This window comes from Lampetra planeri, chromosome 4 (genome assembly GCF_965212315.1).
Source record: "Lampetra planeri chromosome 4, kcLamPlan1.2.h2, whole genome shotgun sequence".
Taxonomy (NCBI): domain Eukaryota; kingdom Metazoa; phylum Chordata; class Hyperoartia; order Petromyzontiformes; family Petromyzontidae; genus Lampetra; species Lampetra planeri.
Window position 1 is genome coordinate 4,575,065 of NC_136110.1, and position 12,968 is coordinate 4,588,032.

The window sequence follows — 12,968 nt, forward strand, 5'->3', positions numbered from 1 at the left end:
CCACCAATAACTGTTAGTGCTGTGTGTGTGTAGCGGTGGTGCAGCAGTTAGTACACTGTGCTACGAACCCGGGGACCCGAGTTCGATCCCCGCTCACGGCCAACACCAGTGACAAATATTTGAACCTGTCTCGGACCTCCCCGAGGTCAACTTAGCCTCAAATGAGTACCTGGTGCGATGTGTACACATCGCAACTGGGGAGACAAAGGCAGCCGGGCGTGGTGCTGGCTACCCACCCCCTCATGTGCCGTACTGGCCTTGATAGGTGCCTGCAAAGAGCACTTGCCCTAATAGTCTGTTAAGGCTATATGGGGGGGGGGATCTTTGTCTTTGTTATAGTGATGGCAAAGCGGTTTAGTGCCACTGAGTCAGAAACCCGGCGGGTTGGGTTTGATTCTTAGCCACAGCCAATGATGAATGGCAAACATGTAAATTGCTCCCTAGCCTCTCCCCAAGCTCGACTCAGCCTTAAATGAGTGCCTGGTGCGGGATATGAACATCAGCACTGGGCAGAAGAATCCAGTTCCACCACCCCTCGTGTGCCATGCTGGCCTTAAAACAGCAGCTTGCTCAACAGCACTTGCCCCAGCAACTTCTGTGAGCTCGAATGGAAAATCTGTGGATGGGCTCGTGTTTACAGTGATTTTCACCAATGCAAATGCTGAATATGTGTATTTTTATATATATCGTGAACATCCATTTGGCGTCAATGCTGAGTGGTACTTAAAAACTAAACTATGTTTTATGTTTACAGGTAAGGCCTACTGAGCTATGTAGCTCTTTTTCATGAGCAACCTGGCCACAAATGATTGCTCAACGAAGTGGCTTATCATGTGCACATTTATAGCAGCCAAATACTCTAAACGCACGTTTCTAAATGTGGAGGGAAAAACCGGAGAACCCGGAGAAAAATCCACGTGACCACGGGGAGAACATGCAAACTCCACATACACAGGTGTCAGGGTCGGGATCGAACCCACAACCTCCTGTATGCCAGGCGAGGGAGTTAACATCTCGCCACCGTGGCATCCCCTTGAATCCCTGTACCCCCTTGACTAACCCGCACTGACCAGCACGGTGAAGTAAAGTCGAACAACGCCCATGATGCACATTGCACAAGGAGGCCTTCCTCCAACAGTCGATTGACGAAGGGCAGGCAAATATAGATAACGCCACGTAATGCCATTAATTACGCAAGAAAGCCGCTGTAAGTCTCAACTCTTTCAATAGAGTCCTGTTTTGGAATGTTTGGCCAATTCCATTAAAGAGAGTGAGTGTGTGTGTGTGTGGGAGGAAACCTACATACCCTGAGAAAAAAACTTGCGCACTCAAAAGCCTCAATATATTGGCCCACAATCCGTGCGACCATCACCCGACCACGTCGCAGCGCACTGCTTTTTAGGATATTTAAAAAAAATTGGGTGATCCACCAACGCTTGCTTCCAAAGTGCTGGTGGATTACAGGTGTGGGCCTCCTCCATGTCCACCTGCTATATGGTGGTATGCACAATCTGTTAAGCTCTAGTTTGCTCGCCAAAGATTTTTCTATGGGCTCTTGTGTGTTTATAAATAAACTGGATATATGAAATGTAATTTATTGATATTATCGCCTCCACTTTATGAAAGTTCATATTATCTCCTAAAAGAGTATTAAGACCTGACCTTTATCTCCTAGGTAAATAAAGTAAAAAGGACCATTATGATTATCACCACCACTTTGATAAAGTGGTGATGAAGTGGTGGTAATAATAATAATAATCTTTACTTACCTAGGAGATAGAGGTCAGGTCTCAAGACTCTTTCAGGAAAGAATAAGTTCCTAATCTCACTTGTTTCTCACGTGGAAGGAAACTTGAGTACGTAGAGAAAATCCACGAAAAAAGAGGGCATAAACACACGAACCTCCGCATAGACGGATTCAATAATATTTTGCCGTACATCAATCTTCCTGGCCACCTTTGCAGACCGAGCCAACAAAACAGGGCATCCATAATACAGTTTTTTGGGGTTAGATCGCATACATATATTAATGTGTCGTTAAACCCGCAACCACCCGACACAGCCAATTTGTAAGGTTTGTCACGTAAACAGAACATGGCAATTCGTTGCTAGTACAACACACCGGTGTGTTGTGCGTGTATCTCGTTACTAGTACAGCTGTCAGGTGGTGGCGGGGTTAACGACACATTTATATATTTACGCGATCTAACCCCCAAAAAAACCTTAATCGTGGATTATATTGGTCGCGAAAGCCTACGTGTTAAAACATAGCATATTCACGCAGTCTCCCATACGAGTACGAGCCAGCCTGAAACCAAGGTCTGACAAGACCAGAGCAATGTGTCCGTGGGAAAACGAAGATTGTGTTTCCCGTTACTCGAAAGTGGAATCTGCCGTTGTGCAATCCAGAGGTCGCCTGTTCGTTATTCCAGCGGGGCATTTGAAAGAACGGGAACGTTTCTTCCTTCCCCCTAGCACGGTTGGCTACGTGCGGTGCGAAAGAAATTCGACATACATACATGCGTACACATTTCTCCACCTCTGTCTGCACAGCAGTGTAGGTGGGTACACGGTAGTCAATTGTCAGGTCATGCACGGTGGGGGTAAAGTGTAAGTACTTTCACCCCTTGCAAGACGTCTGCCCAATGTGGATGTCAGGCCAACATACCCTTCTAGAGGGGCTGTCTAAACCACCACCCTCCCCCCGCCACCTCTTGCAGATGCCCACCAATGCCAGCCGTGTCACGAGTAAGTTATTTTCCAAAAGTGTTTTTTTATTGAACAAACCGTTCGGGTACACAGAGAGGGCACGTGTATACACTACGCAAAGTGCAATGATTCGAGAAAGTTATTCGAAGGATGTACCTTTTCCAGAACATGTAACGATGCAATGTGACTGCTGATGATGACGACGATGCTACGTGCTTCGTAACGCGCGCTTTGAACGCGATGATGCAAAAGTTTCGTTGTCGCATCGAGTGACGGGGCTCTCCGGCAAAAATAGGAAGGCAAAGAAGAAGTAATCGGTCGTCAATCTCGACACGATTCGGGATTTGTCCCTTTGTTCACGCCACAGCACCAGCGGGTCGCCAGTGGAGACGTTTGGCCTCCGTGGGGGGTGGGGGAGGTGGTGGTGGTGGGAGCGTATCTGCTCGTACTGTAAAGGGGGCTGTGTTTTTGTGGAAAAATACAACTCGTGGGAGATCAGGGTTGAGCGCTGACCCATGACCGGTTGTGGATGTCCAGATGTGGGAGACCGCGTTACATCAGCGCTATCATAACAGGCAGCCGTTTATAAAAAAATATATATATAAAAAGCGACTCCATTAAAAGCGAGCGTAATTTATGCTCCGAGAGCGATTCAATTTGGAAGTTGTCTGACACGCGTGATTTTTCATCTCGTTTAGATTTGATTCCTGAAATGCGAGCTGCAAATTGTTGTCGGGCCCTTGATTCATGGAATCGGGTTTTACTCTGCGGTGCTTCATCTGGGATTTTTTTTCTGGCCTCCCTAAGCAGCTGCACATTGGAGAACGGGAATATTGAAAATGCCTTGGATTTATTTGGCCAGGTGGCTTGGTGATAGAGTGGGCTGATCGCAATCGGAAGGTTGAAACTTCAAACCGTGGTCCGGTATTTCACTCAATCCACCATTACATCTATATTGTCTAATGGTTATTCTTGGTTCTTTCGGTAACGTCACATAAAAATAAAAAACAATGTTTTATATTATTATTATTTTATTATTTCCCTTCTACGTTACTTTACCGATCGAACCAAGAATATGAATCCCTGCAGTCACGAAAGCTTTAAATCAAATTATCTAATGGTTGTTATTGTTTGACTTGCATCGCACTGGGATTTTTGCACACAGCGTTGTAATACGGTGGGTTTTTTTTCTGGAAGATTTGTTGGTTTATCCAGGATGTTTCTGTTGCGCCTCGTCGCTTTAAGATGGTCTCTGTTCATATTTTGTTTGTTGCGGTTGCACCCGACTCAAGAGTCGCATGGCTCACAGGGCTATACCTAATTAATGAAACTTGAAACACAGCTCTGGGGATCATAAAACGAATACCACTTGGTGGGGAAGCCCACAGTGGTTATTTCATGGATGTACTCGATCCTACCATAGGAATACAGAATTTACACCACTGGCTCGAGGGTTGTGAATCGAAAATGAACACCGCCTCAAAGCTTATTTGAGCAGAAAATCACTTTCACTTTTCTTTGTAATATAACCTTTATGGAATATTCAAATATCTTGAATTTTAATCTTAAATTATCAACCTGTATATAATAACACATTGCAAAATAACTCGAAGGTCATCATATGAAATTTTGAAATTGTGAAAGCTTTCTGTGATGTTGCGTTTGGCATTTTAATAAAGGGAAAAAAATTCTACCCATGTTGGCATGTTAATAAAGAAAACATTTTTTCCCTTTTTTACCCAGGACTCCATGCCAAGGTGCTCCTCGGTGTTTCAGAAAGATGCCACCGAAAATTACAGTGGACGCAATTCTCCCATCCTCGAGCAAAAAAAAAAGCCCACCATCCCACAACGTTCGGAGAGCGTCCAGATGACAGGCACACGCCACCAAGGCTTGGCGTTCGCCCACCCGGCCGAGCGCAATTGCCTTGATCTGAGAAGCGGCCGAGATCCGCGAGCTCTTTATGCGACGCGTAGCCTGAAAGGTGCCGCCAGCTCCACAGAATGTCATTTTGTCACCGCTGCCTTCTCTTGCCCTTCATCCGTCAGCGGTGACTCGCTGGCAGCGAGCCACAAATGTCATCACCCGATCATACACCTGAAACCTGTTAGCTTGTAACAGAAGGCTTTCCCACGGATTTTTGTACACCAGTTTCCCGGCCGTGGAGTCCCCAATTATTGGACGTTCCTGCGATTGTTGCAACGGCAGGTTGATGGAGCGGTTTAAATAACCAACACAAATGGTGAGGTCACTGTCAAATTAAAGGGAATTAACTCAACTCTCTGCCATTTTTGTTAAGTGGCTTTGCTCACCAGACTTGCAATCCAGACGTTGCCGATTCGAACTCCTGGCGCGGCAGTCAAAATCGTGGACGTTTCTTAACCCCCCCCCCACCCCGCCGTTTCTGTCCACTGAGAAATATAAATGGATGCACCATTGCTAGTCGATGGGCAGGTGGCGTGGTGGGTTTATGTTTATGGCTAATCCCACATCTTCCAAATGTCTTTCGAGCAGAGTAGAGCAGGCAAATCATCATTTATTGGCTGTCCAGAGCTTTCTCGAGTGGGGGCCTTTCCATCAACGCATCCGATTAGCACGGTTGGCTACGTGCGGTGAGAACACAAAGTTCAACATCCATACATACAGCAGTGCCGAGCGCAGGGAGTTGCAGGGCTCCACCTTTACCTTTCACGTTCACACTGACCTACATCATTTGTTCTCTTGTACAAAATTGTGTACACTCATTGTGCTTTGTTTACCTATTCATATGAAATGGACAGCCCATCCCACGGATGGAATTACGCGTGACGCACATGACACTCTCCTAATGCTGATTTTTAAACGAGGCTCATGTCACTCGACGAGATATTTTTTTCTCAAATGGACGAGTGGCCAATCAATCAGTGCCTGGGCACTGATTGATTGGCATGTATGTTGTAAAAATGTCATCTTAAATTTTCTGATGAGTGTCATCTGTGCCCTTTGCAAACTTAAAATGGCAGTATTGCAACACAATATTCGCTGTGTTAAAAGCACCAACGTTAACAACATGCAATACAACATGATTTATTTTTCACTGGGTAAGTGCGGCATTTTCCTTAGCATGTACATCGTTTTTTTACGTTGAAACTTTGATGTGGGGTTCTGTGTCTATGTGTGTGTGTGTGTGGGCAAAAACGTATGGGGAGCAGTGGCCTAGTGGCTAGCACACTGCTCTCCAAACCTGGCTGCCCGATTTCTATTCCCGACGATGGCCAACATCGGTGGCTATTGACTAACCCGCTCTTGTGCCTCTTCTAAATTGGCTTGGCTTGACATGGGTGCCTGTTACAGGCTGTAAACATCAGAACCGGGGGAGACAAAGGCGGCCGGGCGTGGTGCTGTTCATGCCACCTCGTCTTGCGACGTCCCGGTCTTCATTGCCCCGACGGTCTCTGGAGGCTTGACGGAAGATTTTTTTTGTCATATTTGCAGAAAATGTGCTTACGTGTTTTACAAAACCTTTTATGCGGCTGACACTTTTAACGTAATTACGAAGGGGAATGTTTTTTTAATTCTTCTTCGTCTTCCCACCACAACCTCACTTTGGAGTTAAACTCTATATTGTGGTGTGTGTGTCACAGAGGTTACAGGCCTGGTTATCAACAGATGGTTATTGGCAAACTCTGCCACTGCAATACTGGGAACAAATGCTGCGTTGTGTGTGAAATTAATTCCTTCACTTATCGCATACCCAGGCGCATATCACAAGGACAGCTTTAATTATACTGTACCTTTTTTGAGAGGGGGGGGGGCAACCCAGATAAATTAATGGCACCAAAAAGTGTGAGCTGTCAATCTCACGATGTCAGCCGGAGTGCGGGGTGTGGGGTTTATGGGAGATGTTGTACACGCAACAGGCTATGCATTTTTTCCCTTTGTAGCCAAGTTGCTCATTAAATTTATCACACGTGTGGTGCAAACAATATTGCATTGTATTGTCGCCAACTTGAGCATTTATTCATTGAGTTGAGTACCGATGAATTTGAAAATCTCTCCATAGGAAATGTTATCGCTTGATCATTCATGCAATCTTGCATGTCTTTGGGAATTTGGAACCAGGGTCATCTTCATTGCTGACCCGCCCATACTGAACATCTGTGAAAAAAAAAGATTCATAGCTCATCGGATTCCTCCTGTAGTCTAAATAAAGATGTTTTATTCTGATTCATTATATTTTTAAAATGCACAGGTACTGGAAATTACGACAGTGGCGCTCCACTTTGTATTAAAGAAGTTCCACAGAGCTCAGTACTCCCTGATAACTTCGTGGTTTCAAGGAAAATGTCAAATGCCCCTGTGGCATGCCCTGGTTGGGATACACAGATAAGCCCTATATATTGTTTAACGGAAGTTTAGAAACGAACACTTCCCAGATTACATTTTCTGGAGTAAAGATAAATATTTTTTACCTGTAATTTAAAACAATTTCATCCCACACAGTATTTGCCCATCTATTGCTTCTCATTAATTGCTGCAAGTTTTGGCTTTTCGATAGCACACCACCAGTCACATTTTGCACTATTCCGGGAACCCTCTGTTTGCCCTCACGTGCTGTAGAAACGGGCCCCCTCGCTCCGTGAGTCAGGAGTGGTTCAAATATGTGCCTGTTTCTACTCATCCTCACGCCTTGACTAATCCCATCCATCTTCCCACAGTCGCACAGGGTGCCACGCGGACATGCCTCGACTGCGTTCGCTGCACCCCTTTGCCCTCCACGTGTTTTGCAGCTCACGTAGCAGGGATTTTGCCTTTGCCTGCTTATAAAATGCTTCGGTCTTCAGTCAGTCCACTTGTGCCACAATGAACACCGGGTAACAATCGTATTACCCGAGTGGGCCAAAGGTCGTCCATCGACAGTGTATTAAAACAATGGGCATGTTCATTAAATCGCCCCACCCAACCACCTGACCCCAATAGCAATATACATTGATCCACCACAATTAGTCGACCAGCTGGCTGCATCTGGTAGGATAAAGGGCACTCCCACCTCTTCCAAGATGTACGGCCAGCATGGAAGAGTAGACCAAACATCCTCTAGAACTCCATCTCGTGGAGACCTTTCTGCCAGCAGTGTTTTGAGCAAGAAATTGCCAGGCTGCGCCTTTAGCTTCACTCGTAATTGGCATCTCCTTCCAGTTAAGTGTGGATTTTGCTGTTAAAGGGTTTGGTGAAAGTAATTGCAATGGATCACCTGCACATGGCATATGGTATGAACCTGTGTAAAAATGTTACTTTACCCAATGAAACTTCTTGATTCAATCGACTGTTCACGTCGTGACTCGGTCATACACATTGGCATTTTCTCGAGAAATCACGCCATATTGTAGCAAAACTATGATAATTGACAATGCGTCTCAAGAGTTTTACCCATTCTATACGTTTCAATCATACATTCGTTTAAACAATTAATTTCATGGCTAGCCATTTGAATGTCCTAACATAATGCCCTGATTAATTCTGACTGGCCGTGCGAGGCGTCCGTGCCAATGACGTCTATACAAATTTAAACAGCCTTGCCTGTGAACAAAAAAGATTGGCTTTGAAGGAACATATTTATAGAGTGACTTCATTTGAAGCTCCTCATGCATTAAATGAGGCCCTCTTATAACCTGTGTGAGTGGACACACTGAGAGAGCAGCAGTCCAGGTCGGGATGGGCTCAATCATCTTTCTTTCCAGTACATTAAGTTTGTATCCTGTGAGTAATTGGCTAATCATTGGGGACAGGGGGGAGTGGTGGTACAGTAGTTAGCACACTGCGTTATTAATCTAGTGATCCGAGTTCAATTCCTAACATCAGTTGGTCGTATATCTGAGCCAGTCCTGCCTCTCTTTACAACTTCCAACCAGCACTGACCAGCCTACAGATAACACTGGTCAAACAATTTCCGTCACTGACATATCACGATGAGGCTTTCATCCAGCAGTAGATTCACGAAGGGCTGAATTTGAGAACATTGCTTAATTGCCTCCCTAAATGTCAACCCGTACTGCTAATAGTTTACAGAATGCGCTCTGGATCTCTCAAACGGTTCGTCGTACGAAACGAACATGAAAACATTCTTGGCGACATTCCCCCCCCCAAATGATCACCTCTCCAAATGAGCATTCAGCCCCTGATATCTGGTGTCATAATGCCCAATACAAACCAATGGGAGACAACATCTTCCGGAAAGGTGACTCGCATTCTATTAGAAGAGTTGTCTGGACGTGTGAATCCCCATTGAATTGTATTTTAACCCTTTCCGCACAACGACATCGTCGCTTATAGCTTCGACGCGCTGACATCACCCTACAGGTCTGTGTGACGTCGTGGTGACATCATCCTACAGGTCCGTGTGACATCGTGATGACATCATCCTACAGGTCTGTGTGACGTCGTGGTGACATCATCCTATAGGTCTATGTGACGTCTTGGTGACATCATCCTACAGGTCTGTGTGACGTCGTGGTGACATCATCCTATAGGTCTATGTGACGTCTTGGTGACATCATCCTACAGGTCTGTGTGACGCCGTGGTGACATCATCCTACAGGTCTGTGTGACGTTGTGGTGACATCATCCCATTGGTCTGTGTGACGTAGTGGTGACATCATCCTACAGGTCTGTGTGACGTCGTGGTGACATCATCCTATTGGTCTGTGTGACGTCGTGATGACATCACCATACAGGTCTGTATGACGTCGTGGTGACATCATCCTACATGGCTGTGTGACGCCGTGGTGACATAATCGCACTTAACACCCAAATCATCACGTGAGCACAGACAAGGATGCGGTGAAGTTAGATCCCACGCAAGAAGTGCGGGCAGTGCTTATAATAACTTATGATGCATATTTATATACACACGCACAAGAAGCGCCTCAAGCAACTCAGGAAACGACAACCCCATGAATGCAGCCGCAGACAACAAATTCAAACAAAAACAATGTTTTAGCAGCGACAACCAACAGTTAGGCAAAATTACTTTCCCTCTCCTGTAGGAGGTCGTGAGTTCGATCCCGGCTCTAACACATGTATATTTGGAGTCTGCGTGTTCTCCCCGTGGTTGCGTAGATTTTCTCCGTGTCCACCGTTTTTTTTTTGTCCCCTCCACATTTTGCGAACATGCGTTTAGAGTATTTGGCCAATATAAATGTCCATGTGATGGGCAACTTCGTTGAGCTATCATTTGTGATAGCCAGGTTCCTTCTGAAAAAGAGCTACTATATAGCTCAGTGGGCCTTACCTGGTAAAAACTAAAAATGGTTTAGTTTAAGTTTCACAAAAACCAAGGGTCATGCGCAAAGTTCATGGGGGCAACATTAGTGTTTGCGTGCAGCTAAGTGCATTCTCTTCCATGGTGTCAGGGTGACCTGAGTGGGGCCCATACATCACCCTTGTCAACGCCACGCCACCGATGCAGACAGTGGCATTTGTTTTGTGTCCTTTGATAAAGTTCACAAATACTTGCAATAAAACACATGGCATTAAGGTGAAACAGCACCCTAGGCGGGAGTGCATTAGGAGAAGAGAGGAGAGTGCAGAGAGAAAGGGGTGGACGTAATATTTTCCAGAAATAGCCAATGGTATGTGGGCAACACCCATCCCTATCTATACCCATGCCATGGGTGGGCTCAATCTTTTATGTGTGTGGCCCACTTTAAGAGTCCCTCCCACCACATCTTCTTAGCCCACCATTCGTTATGGCAACGGTTGAATTACACACTTTGGCTCAAACATCTTTAATGTTTATTGTTATTACTGCTACTACGGAGCTTTGGTCCAAAAAAATCAACTACTGAAGGGAGGTCAGAGGCTGGTCATGAGTACACTTACAGAAATGAATTGCCAGCGTTATGTAATTGATCAAGAACTGCCTCCATGTGGAACAGATATGATTTATGTTATTTGACCTTGTTTTTTACCGTATTTTTTGTACATATAAAAATTAATCGTATTTTTGACTGAAACATAGAATCGTGGAAAATGCTTGGGCAAAGTTTGTGAAACCCGTGCATCGTGTGTAAAGCAGTATTTTATTTTGAGCACGATTGCTTTATTGTCAAGTCAATGTGTCGACTGGAGAAAGCTTCGGGCTGATAGGATACCACTCTTAGAAATTGATGTGTTTTATTTAAGCTGCAAAGTCCGATGATAATTCATCTCCAGATACCAGCATCTGGATCGAATTCTCCACGAGGATTGTATTCACTCTTTAGCGAGCGTGCGTTTGTGATCGACTGAATGTTGGCAAGTGGGAGCGATACAAAAAAATTTGGGCAGCAGCTTCAGTTTCCCCGTTCATGGTTAATTGAGTTCACTCTTGACACTTTGAAAAAAATAATTAAGCAAATTACTGCACTTACTATTTTATGTTTAATGGCTAAAACACATACATTTAACATTTTTTTCTTTATATATAAAAAAAAACAGATTCGCTAATGCCTATGTGTGGTAAAACAAAATCTCCCTCATTTCACCGTCACTTTTGTTTTAAAAATATTTTCGAAAACATCATAAAAGTAACAAGTAGTAATGGGCACAGTTTTTATTGTACATTCCGAGTGAGTGATTCAGATGCGCGGGAACCACAGACAACGCAATACTTGGCCATGCTCTGTGATCCTATATTTCGAGTCGTACAAGCCCTTTGCACAATGACATACAAATTGAAAGCATGAATTCCTTCTAAGTGCGCATCAATGCCCAAATCGCAAGCTGACGAATATATATTATACATTAACGGGCCAACCTGCACATTTTACGCCCCGCTAATAAGCGTAGCTTTGCGAAATTCCCTACTCCTCTCTCTCCTCTTCAGCTGTAGAGACTGAGACTAATGATGCGTCGTGAGAGATTGCGCTCGCGACGACGGCGTTGTACGAAGCGAAGTGAAACTGCGTTGGTCGCACGCATTGAGCACGCACAAAGTCATCAACCTGACGGGAGTAATTAAAGCGAATCAATATTTATAGCTCTGGAAGACCTTCGCGTATACTCAAGCAACGCGCCATCAATCCTCGGTGATCGGTGGCGTGCCTCCCGGGTTTGATTCCTCTTTCTCTCTCTCTTGATTCCCATGTCCCCATGCTGCCCCTACAGTGGCTTTCGCCCAACATTTCTAGAAATTAAAAACAGCACGCGCACGCACGCACACACCCTCCACTTCTGCCAATCAGTCGTACTCTATCAGCAGCCCTTTGCTGTCATTTTGAGGAGTCCGGGAATGTATCACTGTCTCGGAACGAAAAAAAAATATCTGAAAGGCAGCGTCAGCGCTGATGTGATGCAGAACCCTCTCCTACGCGATGCACTGACCTACTTCTCATACACCGCATGACTACAGATTTACTTTAATTCAACACTCCGCTTTGATGATACAGTGACGAGCCCCACGTAAAAATGGGTGTTTAAATCTACTTCTGAGAAGTATTGTTATTGTAAGAATATTCATAGTTCTTGTTGTTGTTGTAAGAATGGTAATGATTCCCAGGCCTAGCCTTACCCAGCCAGATGACTCAGAGATGGAGCAATGCTGCTCACAGTTGTCCTGTGAATAAACTCGTCCCCTCCATAGGAATGAGGAATTTCCACCACTGGCGACTCCAGGCTATCAACAGGAAAATGAGCACCATCTCTACGTTCATTTTATCACGCAATTAACTTTGACTTAAAACAATTATATATATAAAAAAAAACCTAACACAAATCCTAACACTAAACCCGAGGCTGAAAATTAGGTTTGCGTTTAGAGTTATGGTTTACTGTTGTCCTCGCCCTAACCAAAAACCCTGTTTCGATAATTAAGTTTAAGGCGATGCCCAGTAGCATAGTGTGAGCCGTAGTGCAAAGGATTGAACATGGTTATTTGTCTACCCGACCCAATTGATTTGCAGCCTGGCACCTTTGCTGTTTTGGCCCATGGGGTCCAATGCAGTTGCACCGCCTGTACACTTACTGGTCACTGGAAATGCTCAGGATTAGGCTTGAGTCTGGTTTTAGGGCTGGGGTGGTCCCAACCCTGGCTCTGAACCTTGCCCATAACCCGAAGCATAACCTTTAATCTCGTCTCATGGCAGAAGATAACTGTAAGCGTATATGCCAAACTGTTACCCAGTAGGGTGATGAGTAGGCACGCAATGATGCGTCGATTGGCATGTGTACGATACAAGTATAGAATTGTGCATGCATCAATTATTTAATATGTACTGTATGCAAATTATTGGCAAGATGCA